Raw genomic sequence first — 25,808 nt, forward strand, 5'->3', positions numbered from 1 at the left:
AACAGAGAGAGTCCCTCCCAACACATTTTGCCAAACACAGTCCAAAGTTGGGCAAAAGAGAATCACTGGCCCAGCTACAATCCCTGTGCTGCAGTAACATCATTGGCACAAATTGCTCACACACACACAGTTATGTCTCAGTCCTTACTTGCAACAGTTGCCACAGGACAGCAGCACCCTTAGCAGCCAGCAAGCATAGCCATAAGCTCAACTACAGCAACATCTCTTCAGTCACATTTTGACTGAGTAAGTACACCATGCAATGCAGATTGCAAAGCAGAGCACAAGTTACTCTCAAAGCTAGATGGAGCTCATCTCACAGCAATCACCAAGAAAATGCCAAACACACACACACACACACACACACACACACACACACACACACACACACAGATATCAGCTGCCACTGTCCATTTCTTGGCACAACACCATCTCACAAACAGACCAAACCAAAACCACAACTCAAGGAAGACAGGCAGGCACCTAAGTTATGTCTTTGTTAATCTGAGATCCAGCAAAACCAGATAGTTAGTTGTTAGAGCAGCAATAGGTAGCACAGCATTATACTCAGTGTTGAGTAATAAAAACCAGAAAATCAAACCTTCCTTGATACCTTCCTCCGCTCCTGATGTAAGAGCTCTCCTCTCTCTCTGCCTCCTAGTCTTTTTGAATATATTTTAAAATCCCCTCCTTTTTTGTTCTTTGTCAATCTGAGATCCAGCAAAACATTTATAGGAGCAACAGGTAGCACAACATATAGTGCTGAGAAAAGAAAACCACAAAATCAAGCCTTCCTTCCTCCTTTCCTGAGGTTTCCTCTTCTTTATAAGGGCTCTCTCTCTCTCTCTCTCTCTCTCTCTGCCTGCCTCCCAGTCTCTTTGAATACATTTTGAAATTTCCCCCAAAAGTGTTCACTCTCTCTCCCCAGTCAACGTAGGCACAGTTGCCCATACCAACATTTTATTTGAATGACAGCAAGCCAGCCAAGAAGCACAGAGATCTCAGGCCAATCAGAAGCCAGTGCCAGAAAACCAATCAACCAAGGGGGAAAGGCCTGCCAAAAATACTGTTCAAATCATGCGAATCAATTTATGTAGAATTGGGGCTGATTCAATTCAACCTCGAATCAGTCCCTTCATTTAAGGGGCAATTCGATTCACAGTCGAATCTGCAAATGGTCTCCAATTCTGCGTGACTCGATTGGCTCACGAATAAATAGCACATCCCTAGCCTTTACCTCCATCTACATAAGTTCCAGTCAAACCCATTGGTATTCCTATCTCTCCATTATGAGGAATATCCTCTTGATTTGGGGGCTGCATGGGCAGGGCCAAGGTAGGTGTCAGGAAGAAAAAGAGGAATTGCAGGCTTCAGTTATAGCTGGACCCCCCTGGGAGTATGCTGTGTTGGCTTACATTCAATTATGTTTCGTAGGCTGTGTTTCATTGCCTGTGACTTGGTTTTGTCTTAGCTACGTGAGTATCACTGGGGAATTTATACCTCTTCGTAGTCTGCTGCATTGGAAGCTAAGAAGTACATTGATCCCAGACAAGGAAATTTGCATCATAGTAGGTCTTCACTATGTGGGCTTGGCTAGGAGCTCAGTCCAAATGTTTCCAAGGTATAAAAGTGCCACAAAGGCACCAAGTTCTGAGTTGGCTGATGCACATGCCAGCAACCAAATCCACATCTTCATGGTGTGTTGCCACTGCCTTGATTAGGATGTCAACCGGTGTCTCTGATCATTCCCTTAATTTAATAGCCTATGCTTAGAGTGAGTCCAGAAGCACTCAAGGCTTTTGCATAAATGACAAGGTTTCTGCATTATCAGTAGCTCATTACCTGTTCACCATCATTATTTTGGTCCCCCTTTCCTCTGTGTAGACTTTCCCCATGTATCTCCCAAGGGGCAAAGTAGAAGAAGCACCCTGCTGAGTTCCTTGAGAAATATGGCAGGTAAAGATAATCCCTCTGCCCCATCCCCTGAGAAATATGGCAGGTTAAGATAATCTCTTTTCCTTTCTATACCCTTTCCTTCTCCTACCACAATGATTAATGAGTCCCCATTAGAATAAGTGCTTGCCTGCACCTTTTTTTAGCAGGGCTTATTAAAGTAGGAATTAAAAAAGCCAAATGTACAGATGTTGAATATCCAATATTTAAGTGTAGTATTGGTTTAATGCACACTTTGCAACTGTAAGGCTAGATGTCACACAACCCGAGAATATAACAAAAATTAATAATGTCCACCAGTGCTTGGAAACTCCCTAATCCCATGTATACTGTTTATTTGCTGATTTTGGCAGGTTGTATATTAGGCTTGAGAGTAGAGAAACACCTTACCTAATGTTTTAAAAGTGTTTTTTAAATCTTCAGTTTATATATTTGTGTATAGACCACCGATTAAGTGGGTAGAAAAATAACAGAAAAGTGTAAAGTAACCTACCAGTCAATAGCAAGTGAGAACAAAATGTATGATAGGACAGCAGACAAACTGAATTTTGCTTGTATTGAGTTTAAGATCTATCCATTTTATTTAAGCATAGAACTCAGCTTTTGTCTCTGAAGTAGGCCTGTTTAATTTGTGACCCACAAAGCTTAACACAATTTTCTAGCTATGTATTATGGCCTTCCAGGCACTCTCCCTACATTCTCCCAGAGAGGCAGCACAACTAAGAAATGTATTAAACCCTGGCCGGCCTGCCAAATATGGTTGGTGGGCTGGGTTAAGCATAGTGAGTCACAAGTAGTGCTGGCCTGCTCTAATTTCTAGCAATCACAATATGAGCAACACACATGTCCTCTTGTATGATCAGTTTTGACACTGCTGGCCACCTGTTTGGGGGGATTGAATCCAGACCTTCCTCTTTCCCTCAGGTGAAGATCATTCTCAAAGCTGGCTGTGCCAGCCATCTGTTCAGTGGGTACATGTGTGTGAATTTTTATGCATACCATGTATCTTTGATTTGGATCAGCAATTATTCATACACTGCATGTTTTTCAAAATGAAATATTCACAAATATGATAAAATACACCTACCCATTAAAACAGATATGAAGCGGAGTTTAAGTTGTTAACTACCTAAATAGAACAAGTATTTAGTGATCAAGAGACTCTGTTAGCAATACAATTGTTTTGAATGTCTTATATTTTATTTAAGGTTTAAGTAGTCATTTTTCAGTCTAAAAAATTGTTACCTTTTCAGAGATTTTAGAAGACAAGTTTGGTTAAAAATCTAAATAAATATATGTGTGACAATGTCTTTCATTGCTGTCTTTATCTTATTCAGAATACTATAACTTGCCAACAATTTATACAGATATCAACTCAAAGGAAGGAAAAACATAAAATCACAGTCACAAATAATATTTTCCCCAAAATGATAAGAAACTGGACAGAAGGTACTGTGGCTGAAAAGGCCACATAACTGTTAATTAACACATCACAGTGATAGATTCATATTGTGTAGAAAAATGAGAGAATCATGTAAAATAAAGTATAGACTGTAACGAAGTCACACAGATATAGAATACTGACTTTTAGTTATTTTTCTCTATATATATTCAACCCCTTTCTGTTTCTTTAACTGGAAAAAAAATCTGGAAAGCAATTTCCTTCCTCCATTTCTGGGCCGTGTTTTTCAGGCCCCCCAAAAGCAGATTTTAATTTTATATCAAAGAAACCCTTGAGGTGGAAAGTTAGGGGAGAATACATGGGTTTGTAGCAGACAAAATGTCGCTTGCATTTTGCTGCTCAGTAGTTTGATATACTCATTTGCTGATGTGAAATGACGAGGGCTTAGAAAGCAAGGTTTTGTTTTTTAGCTGTCTGTAGACCTAGTGGGGCCTTACAGAACCCAGTCAGCAGGTCATTAACTCTGGAGAAAACAGCTTGCATTAATATGCTCTAATCCAGTATAATTAGTCAAATTACTGCACGCCGACCGGCTTGTCATGTGTTGTCAGATTTGGCATGCACGCTGGATAGCCTTGGTCCCTCTGGAATGCCACCCTGAATCAAGGCAAACTGCTTGCTTGTAGTATTGCTGATCTCTTGATGAGGAGAGGAAAGCAAACCAAATCAGTAATAATCTATCTATCTATCTATCTATCTATCTCTTATTTTTGAATAACATAGGAATAGTGCACCAAGAACAATTTGACTGATAATGTTCTTGTTACTACTCCATATCTAATAGACCGAGCAATCTCCTGTAACTCTATGAGATTAGCATTCATAAAAAGATTTGCAATAAATAATTACAAGAGGATCAACTACAAATTACTTACCATGCTATGACATAGATTACCAAACTACTAGTGTGTACGCGCATGCACATGCATGAACTTGTTTTTCTGGAAGGGAAGGGGAGGAGGTTATTAAACTATAAAAGAGCTATATTAGCATAAATTCACAAGAGCTCTTGTTCTGGCGGCATGATAAAAACCTGTGTTACCTTCGCATTAACACTGAATTGCTTGTTGTGCTTTTGGCAATGACAGATAAGTCAGTGTAATTCCCCATCGCAACGGAAATGATGCTCCAGATTCCAAACGCATCCTCAAGATGTCACTGACAATAATCTTCAAAGAACGGCCAGTGAAAGTGGGCTGTATGTTTGCAGGATGATATACTGCAAATGACAGGAAGAATTATGTGAGTGAAGACGAATCTGTAACATATTATTAAGCAATTTCACGAGAATAACAGGGATAAAAGGATAATGGATGAGGGTGTCATTATTACCTTCATGTAGAGGGAAAGCAAAAGCAAAGGTAGAAAGACAAGATTAATTGAGGAAGGGTGAAGCATTCATTGCTCATCAGCTCTTTTGTACTCTGTGCTCCTGAAATTCCAGACAAAAAAAAATTGCCCAGAGCTGCGTTTTAATGCAGCTGGCAAGAGGGAGCAGAAAACTGACAGGGCACTTTTTAGACACCACTCAGTTTCTCTAAGCCTACTCCTGCAGCAGTATCATAAAGCTATTTGTAGGCTTTTTCTTTGTTGTAAATCTCCTGCTTTAAATAGACTTCCATACAAAACACCTTTATATGTGGTATGTTGGAGGGCGGAGGGGGGGAGTGGTTTGCTTATTGTTTCTTTGAATAGGTAACTCCAAGATCTTAGTTAATCTTAGAAGAGTCACTCCTGACCTAAAGGTAGTTTGGGTTCCATAATACTAATGCTAATAGCATTTGAAATGCAAGAATTTAAATTAGGTAGTCAACCTTCTGTGGATCAGCCCTAGGAATGATTCTGTATGGATGACAACATGTTTCAGCCACTGAAGAGTTATAAGGCATGTGGCTCTATGTATGGTTCCTCATTATTTTTTTTTAACGAGTCACTATTGTCAGCTATAACAAAAAGCTCAAACCAGGGAAGTTACTCCTTCTTTTTAACTCAAGGAGTCCAGCCAAATCTGGCCTGAAGAACTTCAAAACCAATTTAGAGGGTTTTATTTTTCAGTGAACTAGACTTGAACTCAAATGTAAAATCTCTCAGTTGCCTTGAACCTCAACCAGAATTAAATCTCACAATAAAAAGAGATGGATGTCATTTTATAATAAGTGGCTCATTAATAAGATATTTCAGTAATCAAGCAATTCTTTTGGGATAGTAGGAACAGATCTCTGTGCTCTAATTCTAGAGAGAGAGAGAGATTCCAAGGAAACCTTTGGAGAAAGAGGAACAAAATAGCCCAGATCCAAATGACAGACTTCTCTCTGAGAGAAGGTGTAGTGTAGTGACTAATAGACTGCACTATATATTAGAACTTTTCTGGTTCAAATCTCACCTCTTTCTTAATCTCACTTATGGAAGCATCTCAGCTTTGGCTCCCTAGCTTCAGTATGGGGATAAGATAATACTTGACCTTACAGATTTGCTGTAAAGATTACAAGGACAATTGTTTTATAACAGCTTCCCTCATAAACACAAAGCAATCTTATGTTTGATTAAGTAAAGCTAAAGTGTGCCATCGAGTTGGTGTCGACTCCTGGTGATCACAGAACACTGTGGTTGTCTTTGGTAGAATACAGGAGGGGGTTACCATTGCCATCTCCTGCTCAGTATGAGATGATGCCTTTCAGCATCTTTCCCTATATCGCTGCTGCCCAATATAGGTGTTTCCCATAGTCCCATAGTCTGGGAAACCATGGGGGTAACTACTCTTTATTCATAAATAACTCAATTTTTTCTCCTCCTCCCTTCTCTCCCTTTCTGACTCCACCCCTGACACTTTCTACAGGATCCCCACAGGGACAAACTTCTAATTAACAAAACATAAAATCTTGTTAGATAGAATACAGTGATAATACATATAAAGAGCTTTGAGAACTCAAAAAGTATACTACTACTACTACTACTAATAATAATAATAATAATAATGTGGCCCCTATGGCGTTGAGGTGAATTCCAAAACACCTTGAAGAGCATCTCAACACCATAGGGGCCACAGAAATCACCATCAGCCAATTACAAAAAGCAACTTTACTGGGAACAGCCTATATTCTGCAACGATATCTATAATAATAACAGCAACAATTCTGATAATAAAATTCAGCCATCCCAGGTACTTGGGAAGGACTCAATGTCTGAATAAAACAAACCAGTCAATAACACCTGTCTGACTGTGATGATGATGATAACAACAACAACAACAACCTCATAAATAATGTTGTATTTTGAGAAGCTTTGTTGAGCTTATCTGTTGTTATCTGCCTTGTACATTTGTTGGAAAGGCGGGATATAAATACTTTAAATAAATGACTTAGGCTCCTGTGTCATCTTAGTGGTTATATTCATAGATTCTCATATGAGCACCCAAAGAATTCTGTGCAATTCCACAGCTTGCAAGATTTCCTCTTCCAACTGCAGCTTCTCATGCTACATCAGATGCTATTCTGGTGAGTTCCCTGACTTTCAGGAACAGCTTTTTGGACTGCATGGAGGCTGCACTAGGAAAAGGCACTTCTGAAGTCCTCATGCACACACTGAATTCCCCTGTATAGACTTTTTGGATCCTAGCCAGCTTCTTTAAAAAATAAGTAATCTTAGTTAACTGTTCATTTTATGAGAAATAAATCTCAAGCCCAAGAGTCTGATATTATCTGCACGAAATGCATCATTACTAGTGGTTGAAGCAATTATGAAACTCACAAAGAAAGAAAGAAAAAATAGTGTCTGAATGAATACTCGGCTAGGTAGAGCATTGGGAATATAATGGCACTTGATGTGGTAATCTAGGCAGGGCTACTTTCCCATTCTATAGGATACTTTGTGTTCCAGAAACATCTTCACACGTTTTTGTCCTGAAGCAAAGCATTTAAATAATGTTCTCTTGCTCCACCCCATCTCTAAACTCCGAACTAGAGCTTTAAAAACAAAGTGATGGAAATGGAACTGCTTTTGTAATGCTGCCCAAAACAACTGCTTCATGGTATGAGTACGCTTGCGGAATCATCTGTTTGAGAATAGGTCTGTAATCGTTTAGGCAGGTATTGTCTTCATGTGCTTGTTTTCCACCTTCACAGCAGGGACATATCTTCTTCTACCTGACACTTTAACATACAATATATATAAAGGCAATACAATTTGAAATTATAACTTCAAAATGAGAATTTCATAGTCCCATTGTATGATGGCTCTAAAGGTACACTTACTTTTATTGTGTTGGTGGTAGCTAAGTAAAATGAAGGTAGCATTCTCAACAGATTATAAAGTAGAGATTAATGTTAACTTTGGGTAGTAGAAACCCAATTGCTTACTATAATGGGGAAAAAAGGTTAATATTTTAAAGCAAGGCTAAAGGTTGACAGGAGAAAAATTGAATTTGTTTGCAAAAAGAAATTTGTTTCTTTAAGTGAAAATTGGGGTCACAAGGTCAGAGCTTTCTTTGCTTCTAGATGAATGAAATGAATTGAATAATGCCACTGTAAGACAGCAATATGTAAGCTAATGACAAAGCAGTACATTAGAAGTTTAAATACAGATACTACTAGAAAATTATACGGTACATATAAATGATATTTTAGCGAGTTTTTTTTAATATGTGTGATTCATCTTTCAAATAGAAGATTAAATAACTTTTTCATTCATTTGTGGTTACTAATATTCCTTTGTTACCATCTTATTTTCAATTAATGGATTTTATTATCCATTAGGAGAAAAGAACCCTGCTGAAGGCTACTTCTGATGGTCAAATCCATCACAACTCAGTTAACGGACAGATTCTGTGGTCCATAATATCCAAAAGCAATATAGGCCATCAAAATAACACATAAAGGACACAATCCAACCAGAAATTAAGCATGCTTAAGCCAATTGGTTTCAGTGGGCTTAAGCATGCTTAACTCTGTGTTGGACTGCAGCCAAAGAGAGCACCGCTATCCTAATTCAACACAAAGATATAAGCAGACAGGTTCTGAAACAGTGTGGAGAAGCTTTAATTGTATCAGTGACCTGCAACAAAATTCTCTCATGCATGCAATCTGTTTTGAAAAGATTTGAACACACACACAAAATAGGGACATAAGAACAGCCCTGGTGAATCAGGCCCAAGGCCTATATAGTCCAGCATCCTGTTTCACACAATGGCCCACCAGATGTCTCTGGGAAACCCACAGGCATGAGCCTAGGGCATGCCCTCTCTCTTGCTGTTGCTCCCCTGCAACTGGTATTTAGAAGCATCTTGCCTCTTGAGCTGGAGGTGACCTATAGCCCTCAGACTAGTAAGCATTGATAGACCCGTCCTCTGTGAATTTCTCTAAGCCCTTCTTAAAGCCATCCAGGCTGGTGGCTGTCACCACATTTTGTGGCAGAGAATTCCACAGGTTAATTATGCATAATGTGAAAAAGTACTTCTTTTTGTCAGTCCTAATTTTCTGGGCATTTTCATGAGATGACCTCTGGTTCTAATGTAATGAGAGAGGGAGAAAAATTGCTCTATCCCCTCTCTCCACACCATGTATCATTTTATAGACCTCTATAATGTCACCCATCAATCATCTTTTTTCTAAACTAAAAGTGTTGGGTGTTGGAGCCTTGCCTCATAAGGAAGGTGCTTTAGGCCCCTGATCATCTTGGTTGCCCTCTTCTGCACCTTCTCCAGGTCCATAATGTCCTTTTTGAGGTATGATAACCAGAACTGTACAAAGTACTCCAAATGTGGCTGCACCATAGATTTGTATAAAGGCATTATGGTATTAGCAGTTTTATTTTCAATCCCCCTCCTAATGATTCTAAGCATGGAATTGGCCTTTTTCACAGCTGCCACACATTTTGTTGACTCTTTCAACGAGCTATCCACCATGACCCCATGATCTCTCTCTTGGTTGGTTACTGACAATTCAAACCAGGGATTCTCAATGTTGGGTCCCCAGAAGTTATTGAACTTCAACTCCCATAATCCCCAACCAACAGCCACTGGGCCTGGGTATTATGGGAGTTGAAGTCCAATAACACCTGGGGACGCAACGTGAGAATCCCTGGTTCAGACCCCATCAGCATATATGTGAAGTTGGGGCTTTTTACACCAATATATGCATCACTTTACAGTTGCTAATACTGAACCGCATCTGCCATTTTGTCACCCACTCCCCCAGTTTGGAGAGATCCTTTTGGAGCTCTTCGCAATCTATTTTGGATTTCACTACCCTAAATAGTTTGGTGTCATCTGCAAATTTGGTCACCTCGCTGTTTATCCCAACTTCTAGATAACTTATGAATAAACTAAAAAGCACTGGTCCCAGTAGAGATCCCCGGGGGACCTCATTTTTGAGAAGTTTCCACTTCTGAAATTCAAGTGTCTGTGTTAATTATTCTTCTGTGTTGGCGATTCTCTTCTTGCATAAATGCTGAATTTGATCAGACTATGGTCACTGTTCCCTAAAGGTTCCACAACAGTGACATCTCTCACCAGGTCCTATGCACTGCTCAGGATTAAGTCCAAGGTCGCCTTCTCTCTGGTTTGTTCTGTGACAAACTTTTCTAGGGCACAGTTGTTTAGCATATCTAGAAATTTGGCCTCTTCCTCATTACTTGAATGTGAATTTTCCCAATCTATGTGTGGGTAATTGAAGTCACCCATTATTACAGCTTTGTCTCTGACGCCTCCCTAATTTGCTTCTGCAACTCTCAGTCACTGTCAGCATTTTGATCAAGAGGGTGATAGCATGCTCCTAGTAGCACATTTCTTTCAGGCCTTGTACTGTCACCCACAGATTTCTGTGGAGGATTCTGGTCTTCCTAGTTTTTCTAGCTTGTTAGATTCTATCCCTTCTATAACACACAGTGCTACTCCACCCCAAATTCACCCCTCCTTGTCCTTTCTATAGAGTTTATATCCAGGAATAACAGTGTCCCACTGGTTGTCACTGTCCCACCATCTTCCCATTACGCCCACTATATCTATGTTTTCATTAGCAACCAAGCACTCCAGCTTGCCCATCTTGGCTCAGAAGCTTCTTGCATTGCCATATAAGCACCTATACATTGAATCTCTTACCTGGTGTATGCTGTCTTTCTTATGGCCATTTCATCTCTTTGACCTTAGAGGTCAAAGCTCTAAGATGGTTTTTGACCATCTCTTAGAGGAGAGCTGGTCTTGTGGTAGCAAGCATGACTTGTCCCCTTAGCTAAGCAGGGTCCACCCTGGTTGCATATGAAAGGGAGACTAGAAGTGTGAGCACTGTAAGATATTCCCCTCAGGGGGTGGAGCCACTCTGGGAAGAGCATCTAGGTTCCAAGTTTCCTCCCTGGCTTCTCCAAGATAGGGCTGACACACATTCCTGCCTGCAACTGTGGAGAAGCCGCTGCTAGTCTGTGAAGACAATACTGAGCTAGATAGACGAATGGTCTGACTTAGTATATGGCGGCTTCCTATATTCCTATGTTCCTATGACTTGCTAGCACATCCTTCTGTGTGCTCATTACTTGATTCTACTCTGTCCCCTTCTGGTTTATCTGAAGCATTTACACCCTCACACCTTATGGGATGGCATTTAATGAATCAGATATTGCCCAGCTCCTGTAAGCTATCCCCAAAGTGTCATTTTAAAAGCTGCTCTGTGACCTTTTTCATTTGAAGTGCCTTCAGTCTGGTTCCACCTTAGTTCAAGTCCCAGTGCCTAACAAATCTAAACTACTCCTCCCAGCACCACCGTCTTATCCACATATTGAGACTCCTCAACTCTGCCTGTCTCACTGGCCCTGCGCATGGAGCAGGTAGCATTTCTGAGAATGCTGCCTTGGGGATCCTGGGCTTCAGTATGCCACCTAGCAGCCTAAATTTTGTTTCCAGGACCTCCCAACTACATTTCCCAACACCGTTGGTGCTGATGAACACTACAACAGCTGGCTCTTCCCCAGCACTGCCTGGAAGCCTATCTTGACATTGCGTGACATCCACTAAGTTGTCTGATTTGCCAGGCAGTCAACTCACCGTGTAGTCTACTCGCAGGTCACAGTCCCATCTCTCCATATCCTAGTGATTGAATCACTCACTACCAGGAGGAATCTACCCCCTGAAGGAGTATGTCCTGTGTGAACTCCACAGAAGGGAGTTCTGTGTGAACTCCTGTGTGAATTCCTGTGTGAACTCCTTCTAAGGGAGCATTTCCATATTCCTCAGATTGATGTCGTCCTTTCCCAAGACCTCAATTCTCCATGACAGCCAAGTAGCCATTAGTCTGGGAGTGGGATGCCTCTATCATATTCCTGAAGGTCTCGTCCATGTATGTATGTATGTATGTATTTATTCAATTATTATACTGCTCTTCCAAAATGGCTCAGGGCGGTTTACAATTAAAACAGAAATATAAATATAAACACCAATTAACAATTAAAACATCTTAAAAAACAATTAAACAATCAGAACAATTAAAACCCTGAAAAACAGGTTACAGCATTAAAACAATTAAAACTAATTAAAAACCCTGGAAGGCCAGGCCAAACAGATAGGTTTTAAGGGCTCTCCTGAAGGTCAATAAAGAATTCAGATTGTGGATTTCTGCTGGGAGTGCATTCCACAGCCCAGGAACAGCTACAGAGAAGGCCCACCTCTGAGTCTCCACCAAACAAACCAGTGGTAACTGGAGACGGACTTCTTCAGATGACCTTAACGTGCGGTGGGGATCATGTAGAAGAAGGCGCTCTCTAAGATAACTCAGACCCAAGCCGTTCAGGGCTTTAAAGATAATAACCAGCACTTTGTATTTTGCCTGGAAACATATCGGCAGCCAGTGTAACAGTTTCAAAACAGGCAAAATATGGTCTCTCCAGGTTGCCCCAGAGAATCTGGCTGCCACATTCTGAACTAACTGAAGTTTCCGGACTACGTACAAAGGCAGCCCCACGTAGAGAGCGTTGCAATAGTCAGGCCGGGAGGTTAGCAGCTGATGCACCACTGTTTTGAGGTCATCCTCTTGAAGGAATGGGCGCAGCTATCAAATCAGCCAAAGCTGATAGAAAGCACTCCTGGCCGTGACCTCCACCTGAGATACCAGGGTGAGGCCTGGGTCCAGGAGTACTCCCAAGCTGCACATCTGCTCCTTCTGGAGGAGTGTAACCCCATCCAGCACAGGAAGATCTAACACACCTCTCAGATTCTGAGTCCCCACAATGAGCACCTCCATCTTGCTTGGATTCAGCTTCAATTTGTTATCCCTCAGCCAGCCCATTACTGTCTGTAGGCAAGCATTTAGAGAATGAGTGCCATTTCCTGAAGATGAAAAGGAGAAGTAGATTTGGGTGTCATCAGCATGCCGATAACATCCAGCACGAAACCTCCTGATGACCTCACCCAGCGGTTTCATGTAGATATTAAAAAGTATTGGTGACAGAATGGAGCCCTGAGGGACTCCATATAACAGCTTCCATTTTGAGGAGCAACTGTCACCAAGCTCCACCATCTGGAATCTACCCAAGAGATAGGAGCAGAACCCCTGCAAGGCAGTGTCCCCTGTCCCCAACTCCCCCAGGTGATCCAGAAGGATACCATGGTCGATGGTATTGAACGCTGCCGAGAGATCCAGAAGAACCGGTAGAGTCACACTCCCTCTGTTGATTCCCTGGTAAAGATCATCCATCAGGCCGACCAAGGCTGTCTCAACCCCATAGCCAGCTCTAAAGCCAGTTTGAAATGGGTCTAGATAATTAGTTTCCTCCAAGACTGCCTGGAGCTGATCGGCCACCACCCTCTCAATCACCTTGCCCAACTAAGGGAGATTGGAGATTGGCCTGTAACTATCCATCGCTGAGAGGTCCAGGGAAGTCTTCTTTAAAAGTGGTCTAACCATTGCCTCCTTCAAAGGAGGCACCCTACCCTCCCTCAGTGATGCATTTATGGTATTAACTAGGCCACCTCCAAGAATCTCCCTGCTAGATAGAAGCAGCCGAGTTGGGCAAGGATTCAGAGAACAGGTAGTAGGCTGCATCACCCCAAGCAGCTTGTCCACATCCTCAGGAGTAACAGATTGAAACTGATCCTATCTAATACTGCAAGAGGGGTATTGCAATTGCAAAAACAGTGGAGTCCAAGTCCAAAAATAGGAGATCTTATTTGCAAAAAAACCCATTAAAGGCATCACAGCAGAGCAACTCCAGGGACTCACTGGAAGTAGAAAGAGCAGAAACTAAACTCCTCACAATCCGGGATAGCTCCACCGAGTGTGAACCTGCAGCCGCAATGTGCGCAGACCAGAATCTCTTTTTCACTGCACACACCACCACCACACAAGTCCTCAAATGGGTCACATGCTGAATCCTGTCAAATTTGAACTGGGTTCTCCTCCACTTGCACTTTAGTAGCCTACCCAACCACTTCATGTACCTATCTGACTCTCTGAGCTTCTAAAGATCAGCCACCTTGGCTTTGAGGGAACAAACCTGTTCCCTGAGAGGCAGGAGCTCCTTGCACCAATTACACACCCGTGACTTCTGACCATCAAGCAGATAGTCATACATGCAGCAATCTGTGCACTGGGAAGCACCCCCCTCCCCTGCTGGCTTTCTACTTTCATGACTGGTTTTGCTGGCTGTTTAGAATATTTATGGATCGTTTGTTTGGAAGTTAGGTTTTAGCTGAAGTTCTCAGCTATTCAACAGTTTAAACTTTCTTTCCTGAGAATATAAAAGAGGAAGTAGTACTAACCTTCTCTTCCCATTCGACTCCATGTGATCAACAGGGGCTCCTTTCAAGCTCTCCCACACACTTCCCCAATAAACTCCATGCAAAACTCCTATGACACCTGTTGCTAAATCTTGTCCGCTAAGCTCTGATACACTCCCTGGCCACCTCCCCTTATGTAGAGAGTAGGCTTCAAACTGAGGCAACTAGGCTCAACAGGAATGTGCCCCCTCCCACCAGGTGTGACTCACCTCAGTCCTAGCTGGTGCCTCCCATTCTCTCTGCCCAGGCAAAAGAGAGAGTGAAACTGAAAGCCAAACAGCCACCAAAAGAAGCCCTGGCAAAAACCAAAACAAACTCTGGCAAAAAACCCCATAAACAAAACAACAAACAAACCACAGGCACACACACTGAGACGTCTCCCCTAAATAAATACCAGCCCCTCAAAATCTTCCCTCTTCTCCTGTTTCTTTGTTTTAAGAAGAAAAAAGTTTTTTTTAAGGTCTTCTCAAGACTGCTTCTCTTCCCAAGATTTTAAGAAAAATGCATTTTCCTATGTGCATGCATATTATTATCATTATTCATATATTTCATTTATATTCCACCTCTCTTTCATTATGAAGCTAAAGATGGCACATCTTGAATTCCCAAACAGTCTCCTAACCTAGCACTTACTAAACTTAGACCGACCCTAAGACAAACCCTTTTCATTATGGAGCCAGTGTGGTGTAGTGGTTAGAGTGTTGAACTAGGACCGGGGACACCTGAGTTCAAATCCCCATTCAGCCATGAAACTCACTGGGTGACTCTGGGCCAGTCACATGTCTCTCCATCTAACCAACCTTACAGGGTTATTGTAAGGATAAACATAACCATGTACTCCTTGGAGGAAGAGCGGGATATAAATGTAAAAACAAACAAACAAACAAATAGTGTCTTTGGGCTGTGTTAGACCCATATACAAACTTCCTCTCTCAATTATCATCACATCCATGATTCCTATTATTTTCTGAGGTTGACTCAATAGGGATTTCCTGATGAAGCTGCACTGTGGCAGTATGTTTGTGTCATGCATAGCCTGCCCACTCCATGTTCTCATGGTGAAATAAACTCTCAGTCTGCTATTATATATCATGGTGTGCACACTTTTTCCTACATAGCAATTATCTTTTTGTAGGGTAAATGGCACACATGAAGTAGCCCTCAATATTGTCACCTTTCAGATAGTAATAATGATTGTGAATAGTGTTATCTCTGTCTTGCCTTTGATAGTAAATTCTCAACCAGCCATAATCATAAACTACTTTAATTATAAGCAGTTATTCAATTTTGCTTCAATTGACAGGAATCATACATGGTTTTTGTACTACAAAAGTAAATTGTTTTCCATTTGGATTTGTAGCACATTTCTGACAAAGTTTTGAGCACTTTGTTTTCCTCTTATTTCCTCTATTCAAATTGCTTTGAATTATCTTCTGTTAACTTGGTTTATATATTTTGCAGATCTTCGTGCTCCAGCTCATGTAACTATTAAAGTAGGCTATTGCCTGTGAACGCTTATGTCACATAAACCCATTAGTAAGATGCAGCCCCATTTGCCACAGACTATCTTGGGTACCCTTCTCAGAATTTTCCTTCTCTTGTTTTCACCAAATGATAACCTGGGAATTTACAACTATAAAATAAAGAAGGAAAATTGAATAGGCTTATATTTTATTTATGATGAAGTGGCCTACGAACAGGTTTGAACACCAGGCAGTTCAAAGGCAGGGGGGATAACTTTAAAGGCAGGGGAGGGTGCATTTACCCCCCCCACGTCTCCCCAACTGACACTCTCTTAAAAAATGGCTTAGTGGGGTGGCAGTGTACCTCCTTGCTGCCCCGTTTGCCTGTGCATGTGTGCTCATTGATCACATGAGCACACACATCATGCTCACTTGTGCACACCTTGGGGGTGTGCGCAACATGCATACACACACACACACGCCGATGTGTACACAGGCTACTTCCGGTCTGAGGAGTGGGCAGGGTGGCAGGGAGGTATACTGCCGCTCCACCAGAATGGTTTTTAAGCGAACACTGGTGGGGGAAATGTGGGGGGGGGGGAGTGCACCCTCCCCTGCCCTTAGGGTTATCCCCCCCACCTTTGGACTGGCCCCCACCAGTTCCGTGAACATTCCTACCAGTAGCAAGTGAGGCAAGGCTGAGGCTGGATGATGCAAAGCAAATGTGTTCTGTTGCTCAAATGAGCGACATTGCTCGGAGTGAGGAACCAAGCCTAAACAAGCAGGTCTATGGACAGCCAGGCCCTTTTTAGTTCTTCTGATCACCTGGTCGGAAGAGCTGCAGTACTGCTTCTAGCCATTAGATCTGGGTGCTGCTGCAGTGCAGCACAGATCAGGCAGTTAATTCCTTCTGCCTGGGAGCTGCTATGGTGGCACAGCCAAGGTGCCTGAGACCTGCTGCCAGGTCCCTGGATTGAGACCCTCAGCACCTTATAAAAGCCTTGTTATCATACTTTCTAACTCAAGAATATTGTGCTTGGACCTGAAAACAGTTATCAAGCTGTTTTCTACCCTTAAAAGATACAGAGAAGCTTATATATGCTAGAAAGCAACTCTTTGGAAATGGGTATTAATATCTGATCAGGTATGCAAAGCACATGAACCAGCTGTTCTAATATATTTCATTAGTATCATTTCCTTGTTTGTGTTATCTACATTTCCCTAGAATCATAGAAATATTTGGAGCAAAGGGGCCATTACATCCAAGTCCCTGTCAATAGCAGGAATTGCAGTAGCAGGAATCTCAGGAATCTTGACTGTTGACTATGTGCCCTTGGCTCATTGATATATGGCTGGAAAATGACCTTCAGTCAATTTTTCTTCCTCAGGGACTGAATCTACTTCAGCTAATCCAACCAAATATAGGTCTCACCTTCCATGCCCCTTGATAGAGAATCTAGCACCCAGGAGACATTCTCCTGGGCCAACTTTCTAGCAACAGAATTGTTGTAATCTTCTGTCTAAATCTCTTTGCCTGCAACTTGAACCCATTATTTCTTGGCTCATCCAAAATAGACAAAAACATTAATTAACCCTGCCCCCGTCTTCCTTAAAAACAGCTCTTAATGTCTTTGAAAACAATCAGCCAATCCCCACTCAATTTTCACTTTTCCCAGCTAAGCAAACCCAAATTTTACTTCATGTCATATTCTGCAATATCTGATAATTTTTGTCCCCACCGCTTTTAAGTTCTCCCCATTTCTCCATGACTTTCTTGAAGTGTGGTAACCTGAACTGACTGTTCAGTACTGATTGTACCACAGAAAGAACCCTCAATGCATTGATCTCTGCTCACTTTAAACTAATGTTAAAGACACCACCACTGGAGGGCATGACCAGAGGGTACATCATCAATGGGGTATAGCTGGCCAGCATGCCCACTTTCACCTCCTGTGTTTGATGAAAGCAGGGGAGAATATGGTGTCAAAAGATTTAGTAAATATCACTTTCGTATAAAAAGGTATTAAATCTGTTTTGTGTTATATTTTTTCTTTTGATTTATGCTAAGGACCTTCATTCATTCATTCAAAATATTTATGCCCTTCCCCTCCAGTACAGTGCTGTTCGGGGTGACTTACAACATTTAATAAAATAGATACAATATAAAACAATAAAATTTAAGAAAATTTAAAACATTAAAAGACCAGGCTAAAATCACATTTAAAAGTTACAAATTAAAAGTTATAAATAAAAGCAAAACCCTAAGAAACCTTCGAGATATAAGCAACAGATGAAATATTAAAAAGCCTCTCTAAAAAGATGTGTCTTCAATGGTTTCTTAAAAACACTGAAGGAAGGAATATGGTTCAAATATGTCTACATAAACTTTTTATATGTTTAGAATCTTTCTTACTACAAGCTGACCCCGCACAGAGCATCTGTTCGCTCTTTGGGGCCGGCTACCTCTCCCCTACCCCCTCCTGCCCCAGCTTCCGGCCAGGCCAAGTGGATGGCCGGGTCCGCCGTCACTGCCTTGTATCCGCGGCCGGGCCAGGCCAGGCCCCCCGCCACCACAACCGCGCTGCTGGGCCGGGCCACCCCCGCCGCTGCCGCTTCACATCTGCGGCCGGGCTGCTCCGCCCGGGCCCGCTGCCGGCCGAGGACTGCTGCTCCACCCGGGCCCACCACCGGCCGGGACCTGCTGCTCCGCCCGGACCCGCCGCCGCCTCGCCTCACCCGGCCTCGTCCGCCGCCACCTCGCCCACCCGGGCCCGCTGCCTCGGCTCTGCGGACGGGCTTGTGGCCACCATGGCCGCCCACAGCCTGGCCCGCCGCTGGTTGAGTTCTCCTGGGTGCGCCTTAGCCAATCAGGCGCCTCCGCAGCCCAGCCAATCAGCTGGGCTTCCGGGACGCACGTTCTAAAGGCACACCCAGGAGAATTATATATATAGATTGAAGTGAGTCTGACTGTATTTCCACTCATCTTCCCATCCTTCCTCCTTTTTTAAAGGAAGGCACCACAGTAAAAACAGGATATTTCCCAGTCTTCTGGGCCTACCCCCATTTCTACTATTTCTTAAGGAATAAAAAGCTATGCAATATTTCAGCCCATTCTTTGAGCAGGCTAAAATGTAAGATATCAGATCTCATTGTTCTCTAGGCTCTCAGAGGATAATTATGCACAGTGAATTATGTGAGGATTCTCTCTGTGTGAAAATTGTATTTAATTATTATGTATCTGATATTATGCATTGATGTTTACAGGTGAAACTCGGAAAATTAGAATATCGTGCAAAAGTCCATTAATTTCAGTAATGCAAATTAAAAGGTGAAACTGATATATGAGACAGACGCATTACATGCAAAGTGAGATAAGTCAAGCCTTAATTTGTTATAATTGTGATGATCATGGCGTACAGCTCATGAAAACCCCAAATCCACAATCTCAGAAAATTAGAATATTACATGGAACCAAGAAGACAAGGATTAAAGAATAGAACAATATCAGACCTCTGAAAAGTATAAGCATGCATATGTATTCAGTACTTGGTTTGGGCCCCTTTTGCAGCAATTACTGCCTCAATGCGGCGTGGCATGGATGCTATCAGCCTGTGGCACTGATGAGGTATTATGGAAGACCAGGATGCTTCATTAGTGGCCTTCAGCAATTCTGCATTGTTTGGTCTCATGTCTCTCATCCTTCTCTTGGCAATGCCCCATAGATTCTCTATGGGGTCAGGTCAGGCGGGTTTGCTGGCCAATCAAGCACAGTACACTGTATACTTTTCAGAGGTCCGATATTGTTCTATTCGTCAATCCTTGTCTTCTTGGTTCCATGTAATATTCTAATTTTCTGAGATTGTGGATTTGGGGTTTTCATGAGCTGTACGCCATGATCATCACAATTATAACAAATTAAGGCTTGACTTATCTCGCTTTGCATGTAATGTGTCTGTCTCATATATCAGTTTCACCTTTTAATTTGCTTTACTGAAATTAATGGACTTTTGCACGATATTCTAATTTTCCGAGTTTCACCTGTATATTCTTTTTTCCAGGGTTTGTAGTTATGTGAGATACAGGGGCGTAACTACCATTAGGCAAGGGGAGGCAGTCATCTTGGGGCCCCACTGCCTCAAGGGGCCCCCCAGAGGCACATCACATGACTCCCCACACGCCCATGTTGCACCCCCTATGCAATTGTCCCACTGAAGAAAAAAGACTGATCCAAATATTGTACCTGTCTTTCCTCCCCCAGCAGGGCTAATAACAGGTTGAAAGGGTGTGTGTGGATTTTTATTGGGAAATTGAAATGGGACAAAGGGTTAACATCCCTCCCACCACTAGCACCACAGCTCTGATATCCCCGCCCCTCCACTTGGCTGCTTTAAGGGAGCAAAATGATTGGGAGCTCCCTTCACAGATCTCATATGTTGCACTTGTTTGACCCTTATTCAACCAATTATAGCCTTCCTTCCTAATATTGCAAATATTTACAAGGAAGTCACACTGGGCTGAGGTAATATGGTGAATATTGATTTAGTAATATTTAGGGTTAGCATTTAGTTCTTAGTATTGTCTGGCAGGACAGGCTCAATATTTTAGAAATATAATTTATTATTATTATTAACGTTTTATATCCCGCTCTTCCTCCAAGGAGCGCAGAGCAGTGTACTACGTACTTAGGTTTCTTCTCACAACAGCCCTGTGAAGTAGGTTAGGCTGAGAGAAAAGTGACTGGCCCAGAGTCACCCAGCTTGTTTCATGGCTCCCCGGTCCTAGTCCAGCACTCTAACCATTACACCACGCTGGCTGGCTTTTATAATTACATGCGGAGATTTTGCAAGGCTGTTGCTTAGTAAAGCATAATTTTCTTCATTTTTTTTCCAGAAATGGGCTTTGTAATATAAAAATAACTGTTAGAGATGTGCTCGAACTGGTTTGACACCTCCTTAGGGAAGCACTGAACTGGCTTGGGCACCCACATCCAGATTGGCAGGTCTTCCACCACCCCACTGCTTTTCCGGACTCGGTGCTCTCTTTCCAAAAGGCCGTGTGCTGCTGCGGTGCTGCTCCCAGCAACCTGCATGCAGTGTCGGTACACACATACAGGGGCGTAGCAAGGTTGGAGTGGGCCCAGAGACAAGATTTTAAAATGGGCCCCCCCCGAAAGTCCAGGGCCTCCGCACACCCCAGGCCCCCAAGGATTTAAGTCTGATATTCCAAAATAAGTATGCTGCCTGCAAATACATTTCACTGAATACACACACACACACATCACAATATATAGTGATATACACTGAGTACTATACATTTGTATTACTTTTAATGCCTAGAACACACTAGAAAGATGAATTATTAAAATGGGCCCCTCGCTGCAGATTAGCAAAGGAGACTTTCAACCATGCAGGGTGAGCCTATGTTTGTTTTCCCAGAATTCTGAACAACTTCAGTCAAGTTTGATTCCAGTAGGTTTTTCACAGGAGGCTTTTAAAGCCCTTTAAGACACATCTCCTCTGGAATGGAGGTGCTGCATTCACATGTTGGCCAGATTTACCCTGAAGTCCCTGCAAGTTATTGGGGAGCAGTTCACACACAAGAAAAATAAAATAAAAGCACCACACATGCTTCACAGTTCTCACTCAGACCTTCTGGGTTGCAAAACAACTTGAACATAAGTGCATTTATAAATGAATGAATGAATAAATAAAATTAATAAAATACTGTTCCAGAAGTTTTTGCAATTTTCTGCCATGAAACAAGCCACGTATAGGACTTTTTAGATAGTTTTTTTTAAGTCAGCAAATTTTCCAAGCTGTTTCAAAATAAATATCCAGAGACTTCTCGGTCCCTCCCCCCCCCATCCAAGCCCTATGGCAAGCAGATCCCTATATATGGGGGGGGGGCGGGAAAGGTAACCACAAAAAGGAGTTCACACTCTACCTGGCAAATGCTGGTCTGGGTTAAGCAGGGCAGCAAAGGGTCTTCTGCTGCAGAGAACACTCTGGCTGCCTCCTCCTTCCTGGCTGGCTTGGGCCCTACTGGAGTTCAGGCTTCACTGCGGCCTACACGGAGGCCTGGAAGCCCCGCCCACCCGCCGATCAGCTGAGAGGCGGGAGAAAAGGAGCTCTTTGCAGCTTGCCTGCTGCTTCGATTGCGGGCCAGCAGAACAAGCAGGAGAGACGGCGAAGAGGGCAAGTGGCTGAGGAGCCTTGGGGCTGGGCAGGGGGCAATGGGGAGTCACATGAGGTGCCCCTGGGGTGCCCCTCCAGGCAGTGGGGCCCCCAGACAACTGTCTCCCCTTGCCCTATCATTGTTACGCGCCTGCACACATAGCTGCCACGCCTGCACGGTGGCCGTGTGCATACTGATGCCACATGCAGGCTGCTGGGGGCAGCGCTGCAGCCAATGTGCGGCCTATTGGAAACCGAGTGTTGCTCCAGGAGAAATGGTGGGGCGGCAGAGGAGCAGGTAAGGACCTGTTTACTTGGTTTTTAAAGGAACCAATTCCCACCCCACCCACGGCTGCCCAAGCCAGTTTGGACACATCCCTTATCACTGTTTAGGATTGATTTTTTAATAGGAATCTTTGTAGCCTGCACAATGAGTTAAGACTGTTGATGAGACATGTACCTCTCTCCTTTTTTAACTAAACCAAATGTTCAGTTATCTAGAGAAGCTCTAGATGTGTGGTGGAGGGTGGTATATACTCCAGTATAACCCGCTCAGAAAAGCCATAATTAGGGTAGAACCATGTGTGACTTCCTGATAAATCATAATGCCTTATTTTTCTTCGAAAGAAATAATTTAAATGGAATTCAGTGGGAAATGCTGGACTTTTCGTTAGCTTAGAATAATTGGTGGTCACTTATTCATATCTCTCTCTATATTATATAGAGACCGAATGTATATAGGCTATTATGTTAGTCAGCCTCTGCAGCTCAGTTAGTAAAGACCGATCAAGACCCTGTTAATATGAACTAGCATGAAAAACATGTACTGATAGCTTCCTTTTAAAATTCTGTCTGCAGAACAATATGTAATTGAACCAAATAGCATTGTTTCCATCTCCAGCCCCCCACCCCCCCGCCCTTCCTTGAGCCCATCTTTTCAGGCTCAAAGCATGAAAAGTTATTTTCTGGTGGTGTGATTAGATTGGGGCTGAACTCTCCAGCTGGCAGGCCTGTCTGTGACTGGCGGCGGCCTGTCCCCAGTGCTTGTCATTTCCTGACATGCCTGACAGGATGGGGACAGCAGCCCCAGACAGGTTCATTAGATGGTGTTTTCTACAGCTGGGTTTAAAATAAAATAAAATAAAATAAAATAAAATAAAATAAAATAAATAAGGCCATGCGTTGCCAAGGCCCAAGCTGTAGGGTTCTTTCTTGTTGGTTTAAACCTAGGCCTTGTTTTGACAAATTTTGATCTGTGCACTTTTTAGATTTTCTGACACATTTTTGTTTCCCTCCCCTTTGGCCTGCACTTTGTGCTCCCTGCCTTGTTGCTGCTTCAAAATCCTAACACAGCCTCCCCCAAGAGAGCAAGGAGCATGCTTACCCAGGGCTTTAAAGAAAAATAGAGCCATACAGTAAACTAACAATAATTGTTCATTTCCATGGTGATCAGCACAGTGACAGGGGGAAGAAAACCTTGGGACTCTCAGTAAGCCAATTACAAGAAGAAGTCGTGAGTTTTTTATGGTGCCAGAAACATGCCATTTACATGAGAACATATCATTACTAGCAATCGACTCTGTCAAATGTATTACTCTGTGGTGCTGCCAGAAATATAAACTGTCTTCATAACTGTATTTTGCTGTGCCAGAGTTGTTGTTGTTTTAATTTTAACAATCTTTACAATTATATAACAAAATTATATGATAGAGGAATAGTTATTTAGGATTGGTCATGGTATACATTTAGAAGAATTATTTCTTCACCATATTTATAGCCCACTCTGTTCTGTTGATAGTATGATGATTATTTCATGTGATGAGCATCATCTTGTGCTGAATAACGTGATTGCCTGACCTGAGGCTCTGGAACAGGGTAGGATATAAACTCAAATAAGTAAACACATGTTGAAAGCCTATATTTTCACAAAGGGCACATTGAAATATATATAAATGGAGCTAAACTCTGTTAATATCATACTTTTCATGCAACTGAAGAAAGGAATTCCCATTTTATATATTCACATGGAAGTAAAGTCTTCTATATTTATTAAATAACTGAATAACCCCATATTGAAATACTGTGCCTAGTAATTATTCTAATCATGTTAAACTAGTAATTAGAAAGTAATTATTGACTTCTTCAATTTACTGACTACTGGCTATTGCCTATATACTACTTTCAGTGCTGATCCTTAGAGAGAGTCTATTAATTTTGAATATTTTAAGTAGTGGAAGAATGTCCACATGCAAAATGCTTGTCTAATTACAGGGTTGCTATCAAGACACAAATGAAATTCTTTACTGGAATCATTTACTTTGCTTCTCTCCGCCAAGCTGCTTGGCATATTACAGTACAGCCTTTTATGTTAGTTGCATTTAATGGCTTGTGGTATATCCAGTGCAGCTGAAAGCCAACCCCTTCATTCATAGAAATCTGAGCACTTACCTTTCCTTTGTATTGTTAGTTACTGCTGCTTTAGTTTGTGGTCTCTATGACAACTGTTTAAATTGGGATGGGCAACTTGTCATCTAGAGTATTACCGAAAGAAAAGTGTTAGAGAGCACACAGTCCCATAGATAGAGCATTTCAATATAATCCAATTTTAATTGAGCTCCAGAGACTTTGATGTGCTGCAGAAGGTTGGGAGAGAGCTATTCCAGAGAGAAATTAAAGCAGCCCAGCAAGGCTCACTACTCCAGACTGTCACCATTTTAAATAAGCATTAGCATCAGACTTAACCTTCCCCTATGGAACATCTCTTTCAGCCTTTTCCTGCTTTTTTGCCATATGTTACAAAGGCAAAGGCACTTTCATCTTTCTATATACATTTTTATACCCTCTTGATTAGGTTTGAAAGGCATGTACTGGACTTGAGATGCTTCAGAGGCTGTCTCTTGGACCTTGCTTTGCAGTTCATAAAAAGAAATAGAAGGCAGGAAAGGGATTAGTTTGCAATTGTCATCTGGTATGTGTTGGATTTTCTCCTTAAGGCTGCTGTGAAATCAACCCAGCCTGATGCTAAAAAGTTAAAGATTATATATTACATTTTATTTTATTTTTTTAGCTTGGGCTTAAGAATTTTTTGTTCCTGTGAGTATGTGGATGCTAGTTTATTTGAGAATAGGATTCTTTGTGCATGTCAAATAAGGAAACCATCTTTAGCCATATGCACAATACCCTTATGTTTGCCAACAGTGTATAGGCAGAGAATAGCCACAGGGGAAAGGCAATCAGCAATGAGACTGGTACTGACTAATAATAGTTGAAGATAAGGAACATAGGCTCTCTAATAGATCATAAACATTGAAAGAAGTTTCTGTTAATTCGAATAATAGTTTTTATTACATTGCCTTAGGCCCAGTGCTTCCATTACTAGTATTAATTATAGCTCTGTGTGCAGTATTAGATAAGACAAAATGCAGCTGCTTTAGTTATTGGGTCTGAACTCCCAAACCTGCTCATAACATGCACTATGCAATCTTCAAGATTTGGAAGGCACACAGATGCAGAAACTCCAAAAGGGGGGAATGAGGGGGGATGTTTAAGATCAGTAGTGCATAAGATGATGCTTTATTCTGATCTCTATTTGTTAACATATGGCAGAATATGCAAACAAGTATAAATAGTGGAAACCAACATTTGTACTCTTTGTTAATTTATTCATATTTCTGGGCCACCCTGTCCCCTGAAAGGCTTAGAATGGATAACAGTTATAATATTGTAATGAGTCCTAAGATGACAGTAGACATAGTGATGAAAGTGGAAGGATGAGTTTGGCCCCTCCCTCTGCTTGGTAAGGCTTGACACCCTCTTGTGACAGCATTAGTGGTGTTATTCTCACACACAGGCAGAGGAACAACATTACATTTCAGTGGTTAAGGTTATAGTAATAAAGGGGCTTCCTGGATGCGTGCCTTGTAGCACCACCCAATCATTGCTCCCTGCTTTGAGTTGTAAGTGGAATTCCATCACTACTTCCACACCGGCATCTTTTTGTG

General features: G+C 42.1%; 1 protein-coding gene and 1 long non-coding RNA gene across 13 annotated transcripts in view; one reads left to right on the plus strand and one right to left on the minus strand.

Moving 5' to 3' along the window:
• The window catches only part of NBEA (neurobeachin), a 670,094-nt gene that overhangs the window by 469,485 nt on the left and 174,801 nt on the right, over nt 1-25,808 (plus strand). The window lies entirely within an intron of this gene.
• Nucleotides 3,132-21,685, minus strand: LOC128351858 (uncharacterized). 2 transcript variants are annotated; one of them, XR_008320088.1, is made up of 5 exons: nt 21,578-21,666; nt 5,799-5,888; nt 4,458-4,634; nt 4,291-4,356; nt 3,132-4,053 (listed from the first exon to the last, which is right to left on the minus strand). It is a non-coding gene; the product is annotated as an uncharacterized LOC128351858 (long non-coding RNA). The 2 variants fall into 2 exon arrangements; XR_008320089.1 differs by lacking the exon at nt 5,799-5,888 and having other exon boundaries at nt 21,578-21,685.

Source organism: Hemicordylus capensis, chromosome 3 (assembly GCF_027244095.1).
Source record: "Hemicordylus capensis ecotype Gifberg chromosome 3, rHemCap1.1.pri, whole genome shotgun sequence".
Lineage (NCBI taxonomy): Eukaryota > Metazoa > Chordata > Lepidosauria > Squamata > Cordylidae > Hemicordylus > Hemicordylus capensis.